Genomic DNA, 27,639 nt, shown 5'->3' with positions numbered 1-27,639 from the left:
GAATAGGGCAAGGCAACCGCAATTGCCCATATCCAAGAGATGGAGAGCGGTATGAATACATGAGCGCTATTCACAGTTAGAATATATTTATATATGTTTACTACATTACAAAATAGCAAAGGCATTCTAGATGAGAGTATATTTAGACATCTTGAAATGTACGGAAATAACATAAATCACACATTGGTTCCGATAGATCAAATACAGGCAACAGTATATCATGCAATAATATAGATGAACAAAGTGTACAGAGGGGGACCCAATGCATGCCTAGGAGCCCACTGTGCACACCAGTTAAAGATATTAGTGTGAAATATCACCATATATATATATACATATATGACCAAACATCATACCTGATTAGTTAGATGGATAAAAATATATGAATGAAAGAAAAAAGTGTAGAAATAAAAATATAAATTGTGACATAAGTGGTTTAAATGCATACATGACAAACAAGTAGATGTATGAAAAAATGCACATTTACAGTACATGTATATAAAGACAAAATAATCCTATATATTACAAATTGTAAACGTGCATGAACACTAATGTGAATATATGGCCATATGCATACACATATGACCAAAAATAAAATAAAAATAGATGTATGTGTATGAATGGACCATATAGGTCACAAAGAAATATATATATGTGAGTGTGAAAGAAAATATATAATATATGATAATAAGAGTGCAATTAGAGCACAAAAGTGAAACATCAAGAAAGATAATTCAAATAATAAAGAAAAAGTGAAAAAGACATATGAATAGAAAAAAGCATATGATAATCAAAAACGTGTTAGAGCAAAACATCCATCAATGTGGTAATGCATCCATGAAATTCCAGGATAAAAAAAACAATCCACTCCAAGAATGCCTATATCAGACCATGAACAGAAATGTCGCTACTGATACCTAATGCGATCATCGCATAACCACAGAATCAAAAAGAAGAAAGGTTAAAGAACCAAACATTATATTGCAAATGTAACCTAATAAAGTAAACAACGAAACCACATTAGTATCAAAACATATAAGATGACTTCCATAATGTGCCTTCGATGCACCCATACACCTCAATATAGCCATGCACCTCATGCGCCTCCAATATAACCGATACAGTCCACTCTGAAAAGACAAGCAAGCAAAAGTTAAATAATAAATCCTCCCTACACACAAAATGATAAAACATAACAGAGGTTGGCACCTATTAGAAATTTATAAGAATGGAGCGAAACTAATCATTTCATTAAGCCCCTTAGGAAAAACGGTTTGTAGTTTCACTATCCATTTGCATTCACGTTGGGCAAGGATTCTCTGAATATTACCCCCTCTATTTCCTAGGGAGATCTTATCAATTCCCCTGAAGGTGAGAAGTCTCCAATTACCTTGATGATGGTCACGAAAATGACGAGGTATCGGTTTAAGTTTGCTTAACTTTTCAGGATCGTCAGTTTTCATAGCGCCCTTTATGTCCCTTACATGTTCAAGGATCCTCACACGGAGTTCTCTAGAAGTGAGACCCACATATATCAGTCGACATGGACAAATGGCATAATAAACCACAGCAGTTGAACGACAAGTGATGTTGTGACAGATTTTATATTGTCTTGACCCAGAAGAGTCACTGAAATCTAGAGATCTAGTCATAAGGGAACATGCCCCACAGTCACCACATGGGTATGAACCCCACTTTGGTCCTTTGGAATTGAATATAAAGCCTGAGGTAGGAGCTACATAATGACTCTTAACTAATATATCCCTTAGATTACGTGATCTACGTGAAGTCATAAGGGGATAATCTGATAGCACTACACTCAGATCCATATCAGTATGGAGAATTGGCCAGAACCTCTCAAAAATCGATTTCATTTCTCTCCATTGGGCATGATATCCAGTGATGAACCTTACCTCTTCATTACTGTTCTTTTTCTTAAATTTAGGTATAAGTAGGTCACTTCGTTGCGTATTTTTGGCTCTCATGTATCCTTGCTCAATATCCATAGATTTGTAACCTCTAGCACGAAACCTGTTTGAGAGGTCAGCGGCCTGATTCTCAAAGGCTGATTCTGTGGAACATATCCGACGTGCTCTTAAAAATTGTCCCGTTGGAACTGCTCTCAGTGTCTGTGGAGGATGAGATGATTTGGCATAAAGGAAAGAATTGACTGATGTACTTTTCCTGAAAATATCAGTGACAATTGATCCATCTATGTCACTAGTGAGTCTAATGTCAAGAAACTCAACATCAGTGCGACTTATTTTAGAAGTCAAACGGATGTTGAGCTGGTTGACATTCAGATCCTCAAGAAACTTGTCAAGCTTCTCTTTTTCACCATGCCAGAGAAATAGTATGTCGTCGATGAAGCGCATCCATATCAGGACGCCTCCATCATCCGCATCAGGCAACTGAAGATTCTGCTCCCACCGGCCAAGAAAGAGGTTGGCATATGAGGGCGCACAAGTGGCCCCCATTGCCACTCCCCTCTTTTGCAGAAAATATCGATCCTTGAAAAGGAACAGATTGTGATGTAAAACAAAATCCAATAGTACAATCAAAAGATCGATAAGATCGGATTCCAAGTTGGTCCCATTTAGATAAAACCTAGCGGCTTCAATACCATGTTTATGTTCAATAGAGGTATAAAGTGACTCCACGTCGCATGTCACAAAGAAGTCATCATGACCCATGTAAACCCCCTCTAACCTATTCAAGACATCAGTGGAATCACGAATGTACGATGGTAATTCACAAACAAGGGGTTTAAGATAATGGTCAATGAAGCGACACACAGTTTCACATAAACCTCCATTGCCCGAAACTATCGGTCTTCCTGGAGGGTCCACTAGATTTTTGTGGACCTTAGGGAGCAGATACAGGGTTGCTAAAATGGGTTTATCAACAATGAGACCATCAAGTGTGGTTTTAGGTATAATATTGGATTCAAAAGCCTTCAATAGAATTTGATCTAATTGGGTTTTAAAACTACCTAGAGGACATCCATCCAATCTTTGATAACATGACACATCATTGAGCTGTCTAAAGGCTTCTCTCTCGTATTTGTCAACAGGCCACAATACCACATTTCCACCTTTGTCAGCTGGCTTAATAACCACTGATTTCATTCTTTTAAGTTGTTCAAGGGCCTCCCGTTGTGCCCTATTCAAATTATCATGTGTACGATGTGAAGACAATTTACTCAATTCATTGGTAACCAGTCTCACAAAGGTGTCGACTGCGGGACACATGGACAAAGGAGGAAATGTGGTAGAGCGCCCCCTGACTCCCACCGGGAATTTAGGTTCAACAGTTAGTTCTTGTTCTTTTAAAAGCTCATCAAGAGCCCTGAGGGCCTGTTGTTCATCCTTTCCTGTGAAAAGTTGCACATCATATCTAGAAAAGTGCTTTTTGAAAAGCAGTTTCCTAGCAAAAAGGTGTACATCCTTGACAGCCTCAAAGAAATCAAAGTTAGATACTGGAGAGAAGGTCAAACCCAGACCCAACACTTCCAACTGTGCCTGCGTTAATATCTCATTGGACAAATTAATTACCTTTAGTTGATCTTTGCCTGTCTGTTCCTGAGGTTCATCCCTCCATCTAAAGGCTTGTTTCTTTTGTTTTTGCCCATTAGATGTCCTGTGTCTTGCTCCCATCTTGGGCGTTTGCCTAAAAAACGACCAGTTGATGGTCCTTCATTAGAGGATGAGGATGTATAACCCGATCGTGATCTAGATCTTGATCTTGACCTCATAGATTGTTGCCAGTTCCACCTAAAGACACGATCATTTTGGTAATCGGAGAGATCACGCTGAAATTTCTTCATTTTAAATTGTTGGATCTCTTTTTCCCATTTAAGAAATTCACTATCTAATTCCTTTTCAAAGGTGACCATCTCATCTGCCGTCATCTTTGCCTTCAGATCTTGCTGTAGTGGTTCAATTTCACTCTCAAGTACTTCAAGGGTCTGTTTATCACATCCTATCAATAACTCTAACATCGTTCTGGAGCAGACTTTACATGCATCTTCCCACCTCTGTCTGAATAGGTCGTCATCAACTGGAAATGAAGGTGTAATTTTAACTCTCAATCCCCTAGGGATGATATCCTTACTAAGGTAATGCTCCAGAGAAGCCTTGTTCCACCATGTTCTAGTCCGCTTTTCCAATAAGAATTTTAAACGTAACTGAATATCTCTATTCAACGGTGCATAGGTGCCAACCTCTGAATGTATATCACTTTTAAAAACATCTGACAACTGGGTGACCCAATTTTGGTCACGACCACGATAATCCATACCAGGACCTGTATTCACCAAAAAGACAATAATTAAGCCAAAAAAAGAATACCTATAAATTCAAGGTCATATATCAATGAATAAAGTTGCATATATGGGACCCCATGCATAGTAAACACCAAAAAGATATCCCCATATGCTATAATAAAACAAGATCAAACGTATCTTAGAAAAAATACAAAATGACTTTATTAAGGACAGACAACACAGTTGATCAAGACGATTTAAAAAAATATAACCACCCATAAAAACAATGTACAACAGTACACAGAAGACAGTGTTGAATATAAGGCAGGGCAAACAATGGTAGTATAACAATATCAACGACTATAAAGTATGTATACTGATAATAATCACCATAACAAGGGCCTATAAAATAGTCACAAAAATTGTAAAGTCACAGTCATGGAGAGGAAGCTCATTGAGACCTCAAGATACGCATACCAAAAGACCCACCATGCGCCATTCCACTGCCACAACACTGTCAGAACACCCCAACGCGCGTTTCGCACCTGGCTTCGTCAGGGGGTGCTGAAAGAGTGTGATCAGAGGATTTAAATAAGAGGTACACAGCTGACCGGTGTACCACACTTACTTGTCCATAGGATGTTCAGCTGGCGCCTGCACGAGGAGAGGCAGCACCTCAATCACGCAGTGCACGGCGTCCGGAAGTGAGCAGTGCGCAACTGCACAGAGCCCAAGTCCATGTTGCGCCGTGAACTACATGATGAACGGCCCCCCGCCCCGCGCATGCGCACAACAACCACAGACCACCGCATCCATCTTGGAATAGGGCAAGGCAACCGCAATTGCCCATATCCAAGAGATGGAGAGCGGTATGAATACATGAGCGCTATTCACAGTTAGAATATATTTATATATGTTTACTACATTACAAAATAGCAAAGGCATTCTAGATGAGAGTATATTTAGACATCTTGAAATGTACGGAAATAACATAAATCACACATTGGTTCCGATAGATCAAATACAGGCAACAGTATATCATGCAATAATATAGATGAACAAAGTGTACAGAGGGGGACCCAATGCATGCCTAGGAGCCCACTGTGCACACCAGTTAAAGATATTAGTGTGAAATATCACCATATATATATATACATATATGACCAAACATCATACCTGATTAGTTAGATGGATAAAAATATATGAATGAAAGAAAAAAGTGTAGAAATAAAAATATAAATTGTGACATAAGTGGTTTAAATGCATACATGACAAACAAGTAGATGTATGAAAAAATGCACATTTACAGTACATGTATATAAAGACAAAATAATCCTATATATTACAAATTGTAAACGTGCATGAACACTAATGTGAATATATGGCCATATGCATACACATATGACCATATGACCATAAGTCATTTTGTATTTTTTCTAAGATACGTTTGATCTTGTTTTATTATAGCATATGGGGATATCTTTTTGGTGTTTACTATGCATGGGGTCCCATATATGCAACTTTATTCATTGATATATGACCTTGAATTTATAGGTATTCTTTTTTTGGCTTAATTATTGTCTTTTTGGTGAATACAGGTCCTGGTATGGATTATCGTGGTCGTGACCAAAATTGGGTCACCCAGTTGTCAGATGTTTTTAAAAGTGATATACATTCAGAGGTTGGCACCTATGCACCGTTGAATAGAGATATTCAGTTACGTTTAAAATTCTTATTGGAAAAGCGGACTAGAACATGGTGGAACAAGGCTTCTCTGGAGCATTACCTTAGTAAGGATATCATCCCTAGGGGATTGAGAGTTAAAATTACACCTTCATTTCCAGTTGATGACGACCTATTCAGACAGAGGTGGGAAGATGCATGTAAAGTCTGCTCCAGAACGATGTTAGAGTTATTGATAGGATGTGATAAACAGACCCTTGAAGTACTTGAGAGTGAAATTGAACCACTACAGCAAGATCTGAAGGCAAAGATGACGGCAGATGAGATGGTCACCTTTGAAAAGGAATTAGATAGTGAATTTCTTAAATGGGAAAAAGAGATCCAACAATTTAAAATGAAGAAATTTCAGCGTGATCTCTCCGATTACCAAAATGATCGTGTCTTTAGGTGGAACTGGCAACAATCTATGAGGTCAAGATCAAGATCTAGATCACGATCGGGTTATACATCCTCATCCTCTAATGAAGGACCATCAACTGGTCGTTTTTTAGGCAAACGCCCAAGATGGGAGCAAGACACAGGACATCTAATGGGCAAAAACAAAAGAAACAAGCCTTTAGATGGAGGGATGAACCTCAGGAACAGACAGGCAAAGATCAACTAAAGGTAATTAATTTGTCCAATGAGATATTAACGCAGGCACAGTTGGAAGTGTTGGGTATGGGTTTGACCTTCTCTCCAGTATCTAACTTTGATTTCTTTGAGGCTGTCAAGGATGTACACCTTTTTGCTAGGAAACTGCTTTTCAAAAAGCACTTTTCTAGATATGATGTGCAACTTTTCACAGGAAAGGATGAACAACAGGCCCTCAGGGCTCTTGATGAGCTTTTAAAAGAACAAGAACTAACTGTTGAACCTAAATTCCCGGTGGGAGTCAGGGGGCGCTCTACCACATTTCCTCCTTTGTCCATGTGTCCCGCAGTCGACACCTTTGTGAGACTGGTTACCAATGAATTGAGTAAATTGTCTTCACATCGTACACATGATAATTTGAATAGGGCACAACGGGAGGCCCTTGAACAACTTAAAAGAATGAAATCAGTGGTTATTAAGCCAGCTGACAAAGGTGGAAATGTGGTATTGTGGCCTGTTGACAAATACGAGAGAGAAGCCTTTAGACAGCTCAATGATGTGTCATGTTATCAAAGATTGGATGGATGTCCTCTAGGTAGTTTTAAAACCCAATTAGATCAAATTCTATTGAAGGCTTTTGAATCCAATATTATACCTAAAACCACACTTGATGGTCTCATTGTTGATAAACCCATTTTAGCAACCCTGTATCTGCTCCCTAAGGTCCACAAAAATCTAGTGGACCCTCCAGGAAGACCGATAGTTTCGGGCAATGGAGGTTTATGTGAAACTGTGTGTCGCTTCATTGACCATTATCTTAAACCCCTTGTTTGTGAATTACCATCGTACATTCGTGATTCCACTGATGTCTTGAATAGGTTAGAGGGGGTTTACATGGGTCATGATGACTTCTTTGTGACATGCGACGTGGAGTCACTTTATACCTCTATTGAACATAAACATGGTATTGAAGCCGCTAGGTTTTATCTAAATGGGACCAACTTGGAATCCGATCTTATCGATCTTTTGATTGTACTATTGGATTTTGTTTTACATCACAATCTGTTCCTTTTCAAGGATCGATATTTTCTGCAAAAGAGGGGAGTGGCAATGGGGGCCACTTGTGCGCCCTCATATGCCAACCTCTTTCTTGGCCGGTGGGAGCAGAATCTTCAGTTGCCTGATGCGGATGATGGAGGCGTCCTGATATGGATGCGCTTCATCGACGACATACTATTTCTCTGGCATGGTGAAAAAGAGAAGCTTGACAAGTTTCTTGAGGATCTGAATGTCAACCAGCTCAACATCCGTTTGACTTCTAAAATAAGTCGCACTGATGTTGAGTTTCTTGACATTAGACTCACTAGTGACATAGATGGATCAATTGTCACTGATATTTTCAGGAAAAGTACATCAGTCAATTCTTTCCTTTATGCCAAATCATCTCATCCTCCACAGACACTGAGAGCAGTTCCAACGGGACAATTTTTAAGAGCACGTCGGATATGTTCCACAGAATCAGCCTTTGAGAATCAGGCCGCTGACCTCTCAAACAGGTTTCGTGCTAGAGGTTACAAATCTATGGATATTGAGCAAGGATACATGAGAGCCAAAAATACGCAACGAAGTGACCTACTTATACCTAAATTTAAGAAAAAGAACAGTAATGAAGAGGTAAGGTTCATCACTGGATATCATGCCCAATGGAGAGAAATGAAATCGATTTTTGAGAGGTTCTGGCCAATTCTCCATACTGATATGGATCTGAGTGTAGTGCTATCAGATTATCCCCTTATGACTTCACGTAGATCACGTAATCTAAGGGATATATTAGTTAAGAGTCATTATGTAGCTCCTACCTCAGGCTTTATATTCAATTCCAAAGGACCAAAGTGGGGTTCATACCCATGTGGTGACTGTGGGGCATGTTCCCTTATGACTAGATCTCTAGATTTCAGTGACTCTTCTGGGTCAAGACAATATAAAATCTGTCACAACATCACTTGTCGTTCAACTGCTGTGGTTTATTATGCCATTTGTCCATGTCGACTGATATATGTGGGTCTCACTTCTAGAGAACTCCGTGTGAGGATCCTTGAACATGTAAGGGACATAAAGGGCGCTATGAAAACTGACGATCCTGAAAAGTTAAGCAAACTTAAACCGATACCTCGTCATTTTCGTGACCATCATCAAGGTAATTGGAGACTTCTCACCTTCAGGGGAATTGATAAGATCTCCCTAGGAAATAGAGGGGGTAATATTCAGAGAATCCTTGCCCAACGTGAATGCAAATGGATAGTGAAACTACAAACCGTTTTTCCTAAGGGGCTTAATGAAATGATTAGTTTCGCTCCATTCTTATAAATTTCTAATAGGTGCCAACCTCTGTTATGTTTTATCATTTTGTGTGTAGGGAGGATTTATTATTTAACTTTTGCTTGCTTGTCTTTTCAGAGTGGACTGTATCGGTTATATTGGAGGCGCATGAGGTGCATGGCTATATTGAGGTGTATGGGTGCATCGAAGGCACATTATGGAAGTCATCTTATATGTTTTGATACTAATGTGGTTTCGTTGTTTACTTTATTAGGTTACATTTGCAATATAATGTTTGGTTCTTTAACCTTTCTTCTTTTTGATTCTGTGGTTATGCGATGATCGCATTAGGTATCAGTAGCGACATTTCTGTTCATGGTCTGATATAGGCATTCTTGGAGTGGATTGTTTTTTTTATCCTGGAATTTCATGGATGCATTACCACATTGATGGATGTTTTGCTCTAACACGTTTTTGATTATCATATGCTTTTTTCTATTCATATGTCTTTTTCACTTTTTCTTTATTATTTGAATTATCTTTCTTGATGTTTCACTTTTGTGCTCTAATTGCACTCTTATTATCATATATTATATATTTTCTTTCACACTCACATATATATATTTCTTTGTGACCTATATGGTCCATTCATACACATACATCTATTTTTATTTTATTTTTGGTCATATGTGTATGCATATGGCCATATATTCACATTAGTGTTCATGCACGTTTACAATTTGTAATATATAGGATTATTTTGTCTTTATATACATGTACTGTAAATGTGCATTTTTTCATACATCTACTTGTTTGTCATGTATGCATTTAAACCACTTATGTCACAATTTATATTTTTATTTCTACACTTTTTTCTTTCATTCATATATTTTTATCCATCTAACTAATCAGGTATGATGTTTGGTCATATATGTATATATATATATGGTGATATTTCACACTAATATCTTTAACTGGTGTGCACAGTGGGCTCCTAGGCATGCATTGGGTCCCCCTCTGTACACTTTGTTCATCTATATTATTGCATGATATACTGTTGCCTGTATTTGATCTATCGGAACCAATGTGTGATTTATGTTATTTCCGTACATTTCAAGATGTCTAAATATACTCTCATCTAGAATGCCTTTGCTATTTTGTAATGTAGTAAACATATATAAATATATTCTAACTGTGAATAGCGCTCATGTATTCATACCGCTCTCCATCTCTTGGATATGGGCAATTGCGGTTGCCTTGCCCTATTCCAAGATGGATGCGGTGGTCTGTGGTTGTTGTGCGCATGCGCGGGGCGGGGGGCCGTTCATCATGTAGTTCACGGCGCAACATGGACTTGGGCTCTGTGCAGTTGCGCACTGCTCACTTCCGGACGCCGTGCACTGCGTGATTGAGGTGCTGCCTCTCCTCGTGCAGGCGCCAGCTGAACATCCTATGGACAAGTAAGTGTGGTACACCGGTCAGCTGTGTACCTCTTATTTAAATCCTCTGATCACACTCTTTCAGCACCCCCTGACGAAGCCAGGTGCGAAACGCGCGTTGGGGTGTTCTGACAGTGTTGTGGCAGTGGAATGGCGCATGGTGGGTCTTTTGGTATGCGTATCTTGAGGTCTCAATGAGCTTCCTCTCCATGACTGTGACTTTACAATTTTTGTGACTATTTTATAGGCCCTTGTTATGGTGATTATTATCAGTATACATACTTTATAGTCGTTGATATTGTTATACTACCATTGTTTGCCCTGCCTTATATTCAACACTGTCTTCTGTGTACTGTTGTACATTGTTTTTATGGGTGGTTATATTTTTTTAAATCGTCTTGATCAACTGTGTTGTCTGTCCTTAATAAAGTCATTTTGTATTTTTTCTAAGATACGTTTGATCTTGTTTTATTATAGCATATGGGGATATCTTTTTGGTGTTTACTATGCATGGGGTCCCATATATGCAACTTTATTCATTGATATATGACCTTGAATTTATAGGTATTCTTTTTTTGGCTTAATTCATGTATTATGTATCCTGGAAAAGTTCTTAAAGAACTATTCCAGTGATGCTATAAACAAGAGACGCGAAGGGAAACAAGAGAAGTGAAGAGGAGAAATGTGTTGCTTAACATAACCTTTATCCATAAACCATGATTTATTTTTCCTATAAGACACGGTAACCTCATGCCTATGGGAGGCCAAGCTTGAAGGACACTAGCAGAGATGGTTATAGAATGCTTCTGCCAGGCAAAGAGAGTGCCTAATGGATGTCAGATATTGATGTAAGAGGGGGAACATTGGCTGTGACTAGGGCAAGACAGAGGGGGGAACAAAAACAAAAAAGGTTGTAGGCTCTCCACCTGAGCTCAGTACAAGTAGTCGACTGTGCTATTGATTCCGCTAAAACAACAGAACCCTTTCACAACAGTGACAAACGGAAACCATTAGCAAAGTATCCATCACCATTGAGATGAATGGGGATGCAAACGGCAGCTATGGTTTCCGTTTGCCTTTCTGTTGAGGGGTTCCCCTGACGGAAAGCTCAGATGGAGCCCCTCAACGGAAACACAACGCTAATGTGAACAGACCCTTAATTTCCACACTAGTGGTTAGCATCTGTAAGAGATACCTGTGAAAGTCTGGGTCCTTTGCTGTCAGAATCAGGGTAAACAATACGTATCTTGCATACTGATGAGACGCATTTCATTGAGACATACAACTATACCCATGATCCTCCATCGTTGTTTCACACCTAGAGGGAGAATGACTAGGGGAAAGAGCCCCTCTAAATTAATTTGATGTAAAATATATGCTGATTAATATATACGAGCATTTGATGTTTTTTTAAGGTGTTGTGTTAGGGCTCATCCGTGTGACGGCCATTAAAACAACGGCCATCACGCGGACCCATCTATTTCAATGGGGCCGTTCACACGACCGTTGTTTCAAGCGTGTGAACAGTCCATTGAAAAATAGGACATGTCCTATTTTACTGCGTGTCACGCATCCCTCCACAGACATTAGTCTGTGGGGGATTCGTGACAACGCATTCCGCATGGGTCAACCTCGGACGTGGAAATCTTACGTTTTTCATGTCAAAGGTGGGCTACATTCGTGTGAATGTAGCCTTAATACCTTTTCAGTTAGAAGTGATTAGATTTACTGAGACAAACTTGATCTACCAGCCATTTCATTATCTGTGAAATTTAATTTGCATCTATTATATTATTTGTAGACATTTCAATATATACTAGTTGCTCGACCAGCCTCTTTATAGACCTCACACCACACATACACACACATGTTTTGTTTATATTCAACAAAACATAGTCCACAACATCTGCGCTTTAATTCCCTTTGTGACCACCACCATGTTGCAAGTTCAGGCTTTCCTCACGGGACTCTCGGATATCTGTGTCTCCATTGCTAGTACTCAGAATGTAGGTTTCTTCTGGTAATCTGCTTGGATTTCACTTGACTGTGTAATACTTCATTAGGTGCTTCTTACACCATTGAGTCCATTTCACAGTCTTTAGTCCATGACAGAAAACACACATATTGCTGCACAGTTTGTCGCTTGCTGATGAGCTAATGTTGAAGCAGTCACAATTCAGGATAAAGCAGAAATGTAAACACATTCACATACAATACAAAGTGGGTGTGAGATTTTACAAGTTAGGGCCCATTCACACGAACGTGAATCTCGTCCGTGTGCTGTGCATGGCAATCACGAACAGAACACAGACCCATGGATCTTAATGGGGCCGTTCACACATGCAGTTTTCACGCAGCGAGAGTCCGCTGCCACGCATGCCACTTGCAAAGCACACTGATGCATATCGCAATGCACACGGACAGATTTACGCACGTTTTTTACACGCGTAAATCTGTCACGCTCGTGTCAGTGTAGCCTTACCAGTGACTTCAGGAAATATCACTGACCTAACATAGAACTAGGGTATTTTAGCTCCAACCAATTGCTAGGGTTGGACATTTCACTTATGTCTCAGTACCTCTATATCAGCTCCACGTTCAACTATACTCACAAACATACAAAACCAACAGATTTTAGATAGAATTATTCAATTTGTGAAACTTTGGGTAGAGATCTTACGTACTTTAGAAAGCCAAAAAGTGTGGATACTCTAAATTAGTGTACCATAAATGTGTGCATGACATTTTATAACCATTTATAAACTTCATAAATTAAAATTGACCATAGCTATTGGGTGAACTATAGACAACAACAACAATAACAACAACAACACAATTGCATATATATTCATTAACCCCTTGAGGACCAAGCTCATTTCGGCCTTAAAGAGGCTCTGTCACCAGATTTTCAAACCCCTGTCTCCTATGGCAGCAGATCGGTGCTGCAATGTAGATAACAGTAACGTGTTTTTTTTCCAAAAACGAGCATTTTTGGCCAAGTTATGACCATTTTTATATTTATGCAAATGAGCCTTTCTTATGTACAACTGGGCATGTTTAAAGTTATGTCCAACTGGGCGTGTATTGTGTTCGTTACACCTGGGCGTTTTTACTTGTTTTACTAGATGGGAGTTGTGAATAGAAGTGTATGATGCTGACGAATCAGCATCATCCACTTCTCTTCGTTACCACCCAATTTCTGGCAGTTAACAGACACACCGCGTGTCCTCGCTCATCCGACGCGATGAAGTTCCTGTGGGAGGAAGTGAGTGACGTCACAGCGTGATCTCGCGAGGACACGCTGTGTGTCTGTGCACTGCCAGAAGCTGGGTGGTAACGAAGAGAAGTGGATGATGCTGATTCGTCAGCATCATATACTTCTATTCACAACGCACAGCTAGTAAAACAAGTAAAAACGCCCAGATGTACACACACAATACACGCCCAGTTGGACATAACTTTAAACACGCCCAGTTGTACATAAGAAAGGCTAATTTGCATAAATATAAAAATGGTCATAACTTGGCCAAAAATGCTCATTTTTGAAAAAAAACAATGTTACTGTTATCTACATTGCAGCGCCAATCTGCTGCAATAGGAGATAGGGGTTTGAAAATCTGGTGACAGAGCCTCTTTAAGGACCAGACCCATTTTTCCAAATCTGACATGTGTCACTTTATGTGGTAATAACTTGGGAGTTTGTTTTTTTCATGACATATTGTACTATATGTTAGTGGAAAAATTTGGTCGATAAATTAATTACTTATTTGTGAAATACCCCAAAATTTTGAGAAAATGTGCAAAAATTATGATTTTTCTAAATTTAAATGTATCTGCTTGTAAGTCCTTATTTACACGAACGTGCTAAATGTCCATGGGACAGCCGTTGAAACAGCGGCCGTCCCACGGACCTATGTAATTCAATGTGGCCATTCACACAGCCGTTGATTCAATGGACCGTGTGAAGGGTCCGTGCGAAAATAGGACATGTCGGTTCTTTTCGCGCATCACGCATCCCTCCATAGACTCTCAACTATGGGGGATGCGTGACATCGCGTCCCGCAGCGCTGAGCACGGATTCACCTCGGACGTGAAAAACTGCAGTTTTTCACATCCGAGATGTGCAGTGTTCGTTTAAATAAGGCCTAAAACAGATAGTTATACCCAGGGCCACCATCAGGAATTTGAGGGACCCATACAGCTAAATTGTCTGGGCCCCCCTACCGTGGCACCGCCTGTTAACGGTACTCCGTCCAGCACTATATCATGCTCTTTGTGTGATACATAACTAATAACTTTTTATTTGGCCGAAAGATTTTGAAGCCTGCCACCGTGACAAGGTAGACTCTTTTGGCAGAGCCCTACTCTACTCTAACTTAAAGATATATAGACTTTATTCCTTTTTCTGCAGATTTAGTGAATATAATACTTAAAGGGGTTTCCCAGTCCCTAAAAATGTATGCCCTGTCCTCAGGATAGGCCATCAATAGCTGATGGGTCGGGTTCCAACTACCGGGACCCCCGCCGATCAGCTGTTTTGAATGGAGTGCAACGCTTGTACGAGCGCTGCTACCCCTTCATTTCTACTTGCTCTCTGAGAATCGTCGACACAGATGTAATGCAATTCAGAGTATTGCAGCCTTCTCACATTCACTTCATTGTGAGAAGGCTGCAATACTGTGAATCACCGCTACATCCGTGACGACGATTCACAGTGAGCAAGTAGAAATGAAGAGGAAGCAGCGCTCGGACCGACCTATAAGCTATTGATGGCCTATCCTGAGGATAGGCCATCAATTTTTAGGGACTGGAAAACACCTTTAAAAGGAACCTTTTAGCACACTCATGCTGCCCTAACAATGGACACAAGCCAGTGCTAAAGCTATGACCTCTTATAAGACGCAGCACTTTAGAATAACACATAGTTTAGTTTAATCAGTGCACCTGTCACTATATCATACTGCCCGCAGTTAGAGCAACATTAACAGGCCGACAGGTTCACATAAACAAAATAGAAGATACAGGATTTGTTTTGGTACAATCTTAAAACCCCATCTATGATCAAAAATAGATGTATAAGAGCAAAGAAAAAAAGGGTTGTTATAACAGTGGCATAACAATTGCAGTCACAGGGGGGGTGGGTCAACCTGGAATGGGCAAGCCCCACTTAAAACCGGATCCTCGTATTTAATGAAGCGTTAGGACGGTGTATGCTGCGTCTTATATAATTTACTAATGCTGCCCGGCCAGATGCGGCAGTGGGCCTTGTGTACCAGGCCATGAAGGCAAGAGGAGCGAGTGGTGGGGTGTTCATTTTTTACAATTTTTATATCGGTCCATGCTTAACCCCTTCCCGCTTTTGGGCGTGACTGTACCTCCAGATACAAAGCGTGTTCCCGCAATAGGGCGTACAGTCACGCCCTGTAGATAAAGCGAGCACAGGAGCTGTGCGCGCTTTATCTTCAGCGGCTGTCAGCTGTCATACACAGCTGACATCCCGCTGCAATGGCTGTGATGGCTGTTACCGCCGATCGCAGCCATTTAACCCCTTCAATGCGGCTGTCAATGGTGTTCGCCGCACTGAAGTGGTTGACAGAGGGAGGGAGCTCCCTCTGTTGCCCCCGGGCCCCCCCCCCCCCCGCGATGGATCGCGGGTGGCGATGGTTGCTATGGCAACCAGGAAGCCGTAGCTAGGCTTCCTGGTTGCCCAGGTACGGAAGCCTATTAGGTCCTTCCCGAGCCAGGGCCTAATAGGCTAACTGTCAGATGATGAATGACAGTTACAATACACTGCACTACATAAGTAGTGCAGTGTATTGTACCGGGGATCAGAAGACCAGATCTTCAAGTCCCCAGGTAAGTGTAAAAGAAAAAGTGAAAAAGGTAAAAAAAATGTTAAAGAAAAATAAATAAATAAAAGTTGTAACTAATAAAAACAATAATCGCCCTGATCAACTCCTTTATTATTAGAAAAAAGAAGAAAACATGAAAAAAAAAACTATACATAATAGGTATCGCCGCGTTCGGAACGGCCTGATCTATAAAAATGTGACATTATTTTTACCGCACGGTGAACACCGTAAAAATATTTAATAAAAAGCAATGACAGCATTTTATTTTTTGGTCATCTTGTCTCAAAAAAAAATGTAATAAAAAGTAATCAAAAAGTTGCAAGTAACGCAAAATGGTACCAATAGAAACTACAGTTTGTCACGCAGTCCTCCCGCAGTGATATCAACTAAAAAATTAAAAATTTATGGCTGTCAGAAAATGGCGACACCAAAACATGATTTTTTTTAGAAAAGAGTATTTTTATTGTGGGAACGTAAAAAAACAATATAAATTCGGTGTCGCTGTAATCGTATCGACCCACAGAATGAAGTTAACATGTTGTTTATACTGCACGGTGAACACTGTAAAAAAAAAAAAAAAAAAAAAAAAGGTCCTAGAATGCCTGTTTTTTGGTTTCCTCATCTCCCAAAAATTTTAATAAACAGTGATAAAAAAAATCGCATGTACCTCAAAATGGAACCAGTAAAAATTACAGCTTGTTCCAAAACGCAATGATGCTAAATGATGCTAAATGACGGCCCAGACTAATTTTTTAGGTCCAGTAGAGTTTCACTAAATACATCGTCATTTGCTGGATCCCACAGGTGGACCCTGTAGATGCAGCGGAGATGAGGAAACTTTAGGGCCTTGTGCTGCTTATAGGGCTAGTGAAGAAGTCAAATATAAGGCAATACTGGAGCGCAGATATTTTGTATAATACACAATAAACCTGGCCTATAGATAAAGGATTGGTTCAAAGCGTACCACACTAATCCAGGGATTATTCATTCACCCCATTATTACATCATCCTATTATGACCTGTTGCCCTCCACCCAGTTTACATACACCGCATTCCAAATTATTAAGCAAATGTTATTTTTCGCTGATTTTCCTAAATAGTCGATGCAAATGACAGTCAGTATAATCTTCAAGCCATCAACCGTTGGAGTATAATGCAAATTTTATTGAACAAATCTCCTAATGATAACAGATTTTTTTTTTAGAAGTAAAAAACGTAAAATTCACTGTTTCAAATTATTATGCACAACAGAAATCAAAACATTTTAAAGGACGAGTGTCACGAAAAAAAATTTTTTGATATCAATTTGCATTTAGTGTTTTATTATGAAATCTTTTATTTATGTGTGTGTTTGTGTTTTACTTTTTTCTTTTTTCTAACTTTTACTTCACTATGGGGGCTGCCATTTTGTTTTTCATCTTTGTATGTGTCGATTAACGACACATACAGAGATGGAATACGGCAGCTACAGTGCATAGGAGTCAATGAACGGGAGCCGTTCCATTGACTTTGCTCTATGGCTCTGTACTGCGCAGACGCAGGTCAGAGTCACACAGAGCAGAGCAGCTGTTTGCAGGGAGAGAGCAGGCGCCATCTTGAAGACCAGCTGCACTGCAGGTAAGATGTGTGTCTCTGCATGTCCCACTCTCTATCTCACAGACCCCCGCTCTCGTGACCCTGACGGGCCCCCGCCCCCCCTAACGCCCCCCCCCCCCGACGGCCCCCCCTAACGCCCCCCCCCCGCCCCCCCCTTGTATGAAGGACACATGATGCAACTGTACTGGGAAAGCCCTGAATGATAAATCTCTAGTTGTGCTGAGACTGTTTGGGGATGTGACTAATGAACCTCTCAGTCTCAGCACAACTAGAGAGATTTACCGTTCAGGGGTCTGGGAAAGCTGGGTGACCACCATTACCCCTCCTACTGGAGTGTGAGATTCATTAGTCACATCCCCAAACACACTCCAGTAGGAGGGGCAATGGTGGTGACCCAGCATTCCCAGACCCCTGAACGGTAAATCTCTCTAGTTGTGCTGAGACTGAGAGGTTCATTAGTCACATTCCCAAACAGTCTCAGCACAACTAGAGAGATTTACCGTTCAGGGGTCTGGGAAAGCTGGGTGACCACCATTACCCCTCCTACTGGAGTGTGAGAGGTTCATTAGTCACATCCCTAAACACACTCCAGTAGGAGGGGTAATGGTGGTCACCCAGCTTTCCCAGACGCAGATATAACCAGGAAAGGGCTGGATGGACGGGCTGAGGGTGCACAGGGTTTTTGGTGATCCCCCTCTGTCATGTGATCGGACCTAGGTTACCGATTCATCAGACAGGGTTCATGTGACTATAAATCTGTCCATAACAAGAGACAGTGCACTCAGCACAAGCCCTGCCCTCATGCCGTAGTTGTGTGGTTCTGTCTGCAGTGATGGCGGTGGGTGGCTCTGACAACCGCCTCCCCCGTCGGGTCATCTCAGGACAGAAGGGGTGTCCGGATTGGAGACACAGCGCCGCACCTGCCCTCAGGTTGTGTCTGGTATTGCAGTTCACCTCCATTGAAGTGAATAGGACAGAGCTGTAATACCACACACAACCTGAGGACATTTGCGGCGCCATGTTTTCCTGGATGACCCCTTTAAGACTTTCCCCGTGTGTGTGTGTGGCAGAGCGGAGTGTGCACGGGCGCCGCTGATACTTCATAGCCGCTTATCAGCTGTTTTGAAGAATCAGCGGCGAGCACTCCCCCCCCCACACACACACACAAATCCCCCAAACACGCAAAATCAAGTGTAATCAAGCGTTTTTTATGTGTTTTTTTGCACGTAAAATGTGCAAAAAAAAAACCATGTCAAATACACGGCGTGTGAACCGGTCAACTGAAAAGTCATTCACTTCACTTTCATCATTTTAAGGCTGGGTTCACACGACCTATTTTCAAGCATAAACGAGGCATTTTACGCATCGATTTACGTCTGAAAAGACGGCTCCAATACGTTGGCAAACATCTGCCCATTCATTTGAATGGGTTTGCCGATGTACTGTGCCGACGACCTGTAATTTTACGCGTCGCTGTCAAAAGACGGCGCGTAAAATAACAGCCTCGGCAAAGAAGTGCAGGACACTTCTTGGGACGTAATTTGAGCCGTTTTTCATTGAATTCAATGAAGAACAGCTCCAAATTACGTCCGTAATTGACGCCTCACAAAACGCGAGTACGAGCAATTACGTCTGAAATGACTGAGCTGTTTTCTCCTGAAAACAGCTCCGTCATTTCAGACGTAAATGCAGTTAGCGTGTGCACATACCCTAAGGGTATGTTCACACACAATGTTTTCAGCTGAAAAATCGGAAACAGAACGCCTACAAGCATCTGCCCATTGGTTTCAATGGGAAATACGGCGTTCTGTTCCGACAGGGCGTTTTTTACGTGGTAGTTTTCCAAAAACGGCACGTAAAAAGACGCCCGACCAAAATGAAGTGCACATCACTTCTTGGGAAGGTTTTGGAGCCGTTTTTCATTGACTTTATAGAAAAACAGCTCCAAAAACAGCCGTTAAAAAACACGCGAGTTTGATTAAAAAATGGCTTAAAATCAGGAGCTGGTTTCCCTTTGTTTAGTAAGCGTGTGAACATACACTTAGCCTTTTGGTGTGTCCTATAACTTCTTCCAGCTGCAGAATCACACCCAATATGACTGCCGGACACTGCTTAGCAATTTGAAGACACCTTTTCCTGGCTTGTGAGAGGGGGGGGTGAGGTTCCCTCCCACATTTACAGCAGCTGTGAGTCAGGTTGCTTTGCCTTATTCACCTTGCTGTAATTCTCGGAAGTGCTCCTCCTGGTGGCCAACATTGGAAAACATGTCAAATTATTATTTAATTTTTAATACTTTCCACCAGACAGAAAAAAAATAAAAATACAGCAAAAAACGTAAAAAATATAATAGAAATAAGTAACGACACTTAAAAAAAAATGTTTCATTTGCGACACATTCCCTTTAAAGGTTGTAAAGAGAAATAAAATGTTTACAGAAATCAAAAGCTCTTTCAATAAAAAAAAACTTAACAGGCCAAGTTAATAGGACGCCTTCTTTGATATCACCTTCACAATTCTTGCATCCATTGAATTTGTGAGTATTTGGACAGTTTCTACTTGGATATCTTTGCAGGAAGTCAGAATAGCCTCCCAGAGCTTCTGTTTTGATGTGAACTGCCTCCCCCCCCTCATAGATATTTTGCTTGAGGATGCTCCAAAGGTTCTCAATAGGGTTGAGGTCAGGGGAACATGGGGCCACACCATGAGTTTCTCTCCTTTTATGACCATAGCAGCTAATGACACAGAGGTATTCTTTGCAGCATGAGATGGTGCATTGTCATGCATGAAAATAATTTTTCTACGGAAGGCACGGTTCTTCTTTTTGTACCACGGAAGAAAGTGGTCAGTCATAAACTCTACTTACTTTGCAGAGGTCATTTTCACACCGTCAGGGACCCTAAAGGGGCCTACCAGCTCTCTCCCCATGATTCCAGCCCAAAACATGACTCCGCCACCTCCTTGCTGACGTCGCAGCCTTGTTGGGACATGGTGGCCATTCAATAACCATCCACTACTCCATCCATCTGGACCATCCAGGGTTGCACAGCACTTATCAGTAAACAACACGATTTTAAAATTAGTCTTCATGTATTTCTGGGCCCACTGCAACCGTTTCTGCTTGTGAGCATTGTTTAGGGGTGGCCGAATAATAGCTTTACTGTATGCACACTTGCAAACCTCTGGAGGATCCTACACCTTGAAGTTCGCGGGACTCCAGAGGCACCAGCGGATTCAAATACCTGTTTGCTGCTTTGCAATGGAATTTTAGCAGCTGCTCTCCTAATCCTATTAATTTGTCTGGCAGAAACCTTCCTCATTATGCCTTTATTTGAACAAACCCGTCTGTGCTCTGAGTCAGCCACAAATCTTTTCACAGTACGATGATCACGCTTAAGTTTTCTTGAAATATCCAATGTTTTCATACCTTGTCCAAGGTATTGCACTATTTCAGGTTTTCAGCATCAGAGAGATCCTTTTTCTTTCCCATATTGCTTGAAACCTGTGGCCTGCTTAATAATGTGGAACGTCTTTCTTAAGTAGTTTTCCTTTGATTGGGCAGACCTGGCAAACTAATTATTACAGGTGTCTGAGATTGATTACAATGATCCAAAGAGCCCTAAGACACAATACCATCCATGAGTTTAATTGAAAAACTAATAATTAAATGTTTATGACACTTAAATCCAATGTGCATAATAATTTGGAACACGGTGTATGCCCTGATGTACACTGCCCAGCTTACATATACCCTGATGTATTCCGCCCAGCTTACATATACCCCCACATTATAAGCTGAAATACCAGTAAAACACCAAGCAAAATCTGGGCTTCAAAAGCCAAATGGTGGTTCAACTGAGCCTGGCATTGTGCTCAAACCGCAATTTATGACCACATATGGGGTATTACTGTATTCTGGAGAACCCGCTTAACAATTTATGGGATGTGTGTCTACGGTGGTACAAGCTGGGCACAACACATTGGGCACTGAAAAGGCATATCTGTTGAAAACAGCAAATTTCAATATGCAACATCTATAGTTTACTCATTTTTGCAAAACACTTGTGCGGTCAAAATGCTCACTACACCCCTAGATAAATTCTTTGAGGGATATAGTTTCCAAAGTGGGGTAATTTTTCGGGAGTACCACTGTACTGATACTATAGCTCAAAGCAACATGGTGTCAAAAAACGAATCTTGTAAAATCTCCACTCCAAATACTAAATGGTGTTCCTTCCCTTTAGAGCCTTGCTGTGTGTCCATTTAGCAGTTTATGACCACATGTGGGGTATTTCCCTACTCTGGAGAGAATGCTTTACAAATGCTACAGGGCTTTTTCTCTTTTAATTGTTGAGAAAATGAAAAATGTTGAACTAATGCTACGTGTTATTGGAATATAATGTAATTTTTCATTTTCACTGCCCATTTGTAATAAAATCTATGAGACACCTGTGGGTTCAAAATGCTCACTATTACCCTAGATGAATTCCTCAATGGGTGTAGTTTGCCAAATGGAGTCACTGTACTGGTACCTAAGGGGCTTTGCAAAAGCGACATGGTGCAGAAAAACCAATCCAGCAAAATCTGCACGCCAAATGGCGCTCCTTCCCTTCTGAGCCCTGATGTGAAGTGAATTATTACCACATATGGGGTATTTCCGTACTCTGCAGAAGTTGCTTTGCAAATGTTATAGTGCTTTTTCTCCTTTATTTGATGAGAAAATTGACCTAAATCTACATCTTAGTGGGAAAAAAACATGTAATTTTTAATTTTTGCTGTACAATTCTAATGAAATCTATGAAACACCTGGAGGGTCAAAATTCTCACTACACCCCTAGTTGAATTCCTCTAGGGGTGTAGTTTCCCAAATGGAGTCACTTTTGGGGGGTTACCACTGTACTGGTACCTTTAGGAGCTTTACAAATGCGACATGGTGCCGAGAAATCAATCCAGCAAAATCAGCGCTCCAAAAGCTAAATGGCGTGGCTTCCCTTCTGAGCCCAGATGTGTATTCTTACAGTGGTTTATTACCACATATGGGGTATTTCAGTACTCTGGAGAAGTTGCTTTACAAATGTTGGGGTGCTTTTCCTCATTTATTTGTTGAAAAAAATAAAAATTCTGAGGTAAAACTACATCTTATTGAAAAATAATGTCATTTTTCATTTTCATTGCCCAATTCTAATGAAATCTATGAAATGCCTGTGGGGTCAAAATGATCACTACACTCCTATATGAATTCCTCTAGGGGTGTAGTTTCCCAAATGGAGTCACTATTGCGGGGTTTCCTTTGTTTTTGCACCACAAGGCGTCTTCTAACCTGACATGGTGCCTGAAATATAATTTAAGAAAAGGAAGGCTGAAAAATCCACTAGGTGCGCCTTCGCTTCTGGGGCCTTTGTTTCAGGCCCGTAGCACACTAGGGCCACATGTGGGATATTTCTAAAAACTGCAGAATCAGGGCAATAAATATTCAGTTGTGTTTCTCTTGTAAAAATCCTTCAGTATTACAGGAAAAAATGGATTAAAATGGAATTTCTGCAAAAAAAATGAAATTTGCAAATTTCCCTTCCACATTGCTTTAATTTCTGTGACACACATAAAGGGTTAAGAAACTTTCTAAATGCTGTTTTGAATAATTTAAGGGGTGTAGTTTTAAAAATGGGGTGATTTGTGGGGGTTCCTAATATATAAGGCCCTCAAAGCTACTTCAGATCTGAACTGTTCCCTAAAAAAAATAGCCTTTTGAAATTTTCTTGAAAATATGAGAAATTGCTGCTAAACTTATAAGCCTTGTATCGTCCTAGAAAAATAAAACGATGTTCAAAAAATGATGCAAACATAAATTACACATATGGGGAATGTTAACTAGTCACTATTTTGTGTGGTATAACTATCTGTCTTACAAGCAGATGCATTTGAATTTAGAAAAATGCTCATTTTTGCAAATTTTCTCTAAATTTTGGTGTTTTTCACAAATAAATATTGAATTTATCAATCAAATTGTTTTTACTAACATAAAGTACAATATGTCACGAGAAAACAATCTCAGAATCGCTTGGATAGGTAAAAGCATTCCTAAGTTATTACCACATAAAGTGCCACATGTCAGATTTAAAAAATGAGGCTGCGTCATATGGTCCAAAAGTGGCTGCGTCCTTAAGGGGTTAAGGTGGACACGGCTATTCAAAAGAGTGGCATGGGGCCCAGCACAATGTAGTTACACCCCTGTGTGTAAATATTCGAATTCTCTATGTAACCCATTTATTCATTTTACACTTACCTTTGCAGTCTTCTCTTCTCTTTAGCAGGGGGGCATCAAGCTCACAAGTGCTTACCACACACTGAAGCTGAGCCACTCCCTCAGCCCTATCCAGACACAGCAGTTGGCATCGCTGGGATTGCTCTTCATCGCTTTGGACCTTTAGGAATAATAAAAATTATTAAGTGAAAGAAAAAATAAATATATATATATATATATATATATTGTAAAGAGCTTCGTCATTAGTTCTACAAAGTTTTAAAACTTTAGATTTAATGCTTATGACGTTGAGCGTTTCATCAAGATGTGCTAGATTGCAGCATGAGACTGCTGAGCAACTTAAATAAACCCCAGCTAGACTCACATTGGAGCTGCTGCTTACTGGTTAAAAAGCAAACATTCAGTCCAAAAAAAAACAACAAATTAAAAACTGCTAAATTATTGTTTACTTACCTGCTGGCCTCACTTGCGTCTGGCTCTGCTTCCTCATTCTGGTACCCGTTTTCCAAGGTGGCTGCTATTGTCTCAGACTTGCATATAGAAAGCATTGCCTGTCAGTCTGAGACATGCCCCCACCTCCTTTACTGCTCTCAGAAGGACAAGCACCGATGTCTGGGGTACTGGGAAGAGGCGAGAACCATCAGGAGCGGCCAACCAACGTAATGAGCAGCCGCAGGCTGGTGTTTTTAGGATGGAAAGGGGACAATAGCCATGGGCCTTCCCATCCGGATAATCAGACTGCAGCTATTGATTTTCTCCAAGTTTTTTATATATATAATTATTTTTTTTGTATTTATAGGATAGTGTAATGCCTTTCTTAAAAAAAAAAAGTTAAAAAAATAAGTACATGATTAAACAAAAAAACATGTGAGGTCCTCCTATTTCTCTATCCAGCCAAGAAAAACAAACAACCGCAGTCTGAAATGCTCAGGATGGGAAGGTCCATGGCTATTGGTTCCTTCCCATCCTAAAAACACTAGCCTGTGGCCATCCCAGGGGCCATCTATCACATTAGATGGGCTGCTCCTGATAGTCCTTGGCTCTTTCCAGTACACCTGGTGCATTGGGTACTGGGGTAATAGAGTGGAGGGGTTGGTGTCAGCCAAAAGTGGACATAGCACACCTCTGGCTGACGCCAAGCCCTAGCGATTGTAATGGAGAGCTGTCAGTCAGACACCTCGATTACTAGTTCTGTTATACAGTGGAAAAATGTATAAAAAACACTTTATTGAAATAAACTGCCCCCTACAGCCCACTTTGACCATTTTATTGGTAAAAATTCGATCCTACGACGATCTGATGTAGTCCAAGATACTGAAGCCTGTAAAAAAAAACACAGACAATAAAACATATAAGACCGTTACCAGCATACAATGTGATATACTTACATACAGAAGATGATTCATGACAAACATGGCGCTGTCTTCCTCCGTCCTCCACTGACGTGCTGTCAGTGAGGATGTTACTGCAGCCGGAACCCCTGTCAAGGACCCAGCAGGAGAAATGTCAGAAGAGATGGACACAGCGCTGACATCATCGGTGCTTTTCCTTCTGAGAGTAGTGAAGGAGGTGGGGGCATGTCTCAGACTGGCAGGCAACGCTCTCCACATGCAAGTCTGAGGCAGTAGCAGGCATCTTGGATCCCGGACAACTGGGACCAGAACGAGGAAACGGAGCGGGAAGCAAGAAAGTCAGGCTAGCAGGTAGGGTAACAATAATTTTAGTTTAATTTTATTTTTTTTGTGTTTATAAGAACGAGCGTCTCAAACCCCCAGATCCTCCTCACTGCACCCCTCACAGTGAGGCAGACATTGAATTGAGCAATGGTCAAGCATGCACGCTTCCATTTCATTCAAAGTGTATGGGAATGACGGAGGAGGACCAGCGAGGAGACACTTTGAGGACGAGGAGGACCAGCGAGGCGGACGAGGAAGGACGAGGTGTACCAGCGAGTCGGACGAGGAAGGACGAGGAGGACCAGCGAGGCAACGGTGGAGGACCAGCGAGGAGGACCAGCGAGGCGGACCAGCCAGGCGGACCAGCGAGGCGGATGAGGAGGACCAGCGAGGCGGACGAGGAGGACCAGCAAGTCGGACGAGGAGGACAAGCGAGGAGGACCAGCGAGGCGGACGAGGAGGACCAGCGAGGCGGACGAGGAGGACCAGCGAGGCGGACGAGGAGTACCAGCGAGGCGGTAAGTAATGATGACATAGGCTGTGTCGCAGCATGTACAGAGTGGCATCATACCAGGGAGGACTGTGGCATCATATACGGGAGGCCTGTGGCATCATATACGGGAGGCCTGAGGCGGCATATATGGGAGGCCTGTGGCATCATATACGGGAGGCCTGTGGCATCATATCAGGGAGGCCTGTGGCATCATATCAGGGAGGCCTGTGGCATCATATCAGGGAGGCCTGTGGCAGCATACCAACGGATGCCTGTGGCAGCATTTACCGTGTGGCATCATATAAACGGAGGCTATGTGTCAGCAAATACAGTGTGGCAGCAAATACGGTGTGGCAGCATATACGTTGTGGCAGCTTATACGTTGTGGCAGCATATACGTTGTGGCAGCATATACGTTGTGGCAGCATATACGTTGTGGCAGCATATACGTTGTGGCAGCTTATACGTTCTGGCAGCATATACAGTGTGGCATCATACCAACGGAGGCCTGTGGCAGCATTGACAGTGTGGCAGCATTGACAGTGTGGCAGCATTTACAGTGTGGCAGCATTTACAGTGTGGCAGCATTTACAGTGTGGCATCATACCAACGGAGGCTATGTGTCAGCAAATGCAGTGTGGCAGCATATACGGTGTGGCAGCATATACGGTGTGGCAGCAAATACGTTGTGGCAGCATATACAGTGTGGCACCATACCAACGGAGGCCTGTGGCAGCATTTACCGTGTGGCATCATATAAACGGAGGCTATGTGTCAGCAAATACAGTGTGGCAGCAAATACGGTGTGGCAGCAAATACAGTGTGGCAGCATATACGTTGTGGCAGCTTAGACGTTGTTGCAGCATATACGTTGTGGCAGCATATACGTTGTGGCAGCATACCAACGGAGGCCTGTGGCAGCATTTACAGTGTGGCATCATATAAACGGAGGCTATGTGTCAGCAAATACAGTGTGGCAGCAAATACGGTGTGGCAGCAAATACAGTGTGGCAGCATATACGTTGTGGCAGCTTATACGTTGTTGCAGCATATACGTTGTGGCAGCATATACGTTGTGGCAGCATATACGTTGTGGCAGCTTATACGTTCTGGCAGCATATACAGTGTGGCATCATACCAACGGAGGCCTGTGGCAGCATTTACAGTGTGGCAGCATTTACAGTGTGGCAGCATTGACAGTGTGGCAGCATTGACAGTGTGGCCACACTTACAGTGTGGCAGCATATACAGTGTGGCAGCATTTACAGTGTGGCAGCATTTACAGTGTGGCAGCATTTACAGTGTGGCAGCATATCCAGTGTGGCATCATACCAACGGAGGCTATGTGTCAGCAAATGCAGTGTGGCAGCATATACGGTGTGGCAGCATATACGGTGTGGCAGCAAATACGTTGTGGCAGCATAT

This window comes from Rhinoderma darwinii, chromosome 1 (assembly GCF_050947455.1).
Source record: "Rhinoderma darwinii isolate aRhiDar2 chromosome 1, aRhiDar2.hap1, whole genome shotgun sequence".
Taxonomy (NCBI): Eukaryota; Metazoa; Chordata; class Amphibia; order Anura; family Rhinodermatidae; genus Rhinoderma; species Rhinoderma darwinii.
The sequence above is the reverse complement of the archived record's forward strand: the minus strand, read 5'-3'. Positions refer to the sequence as shown.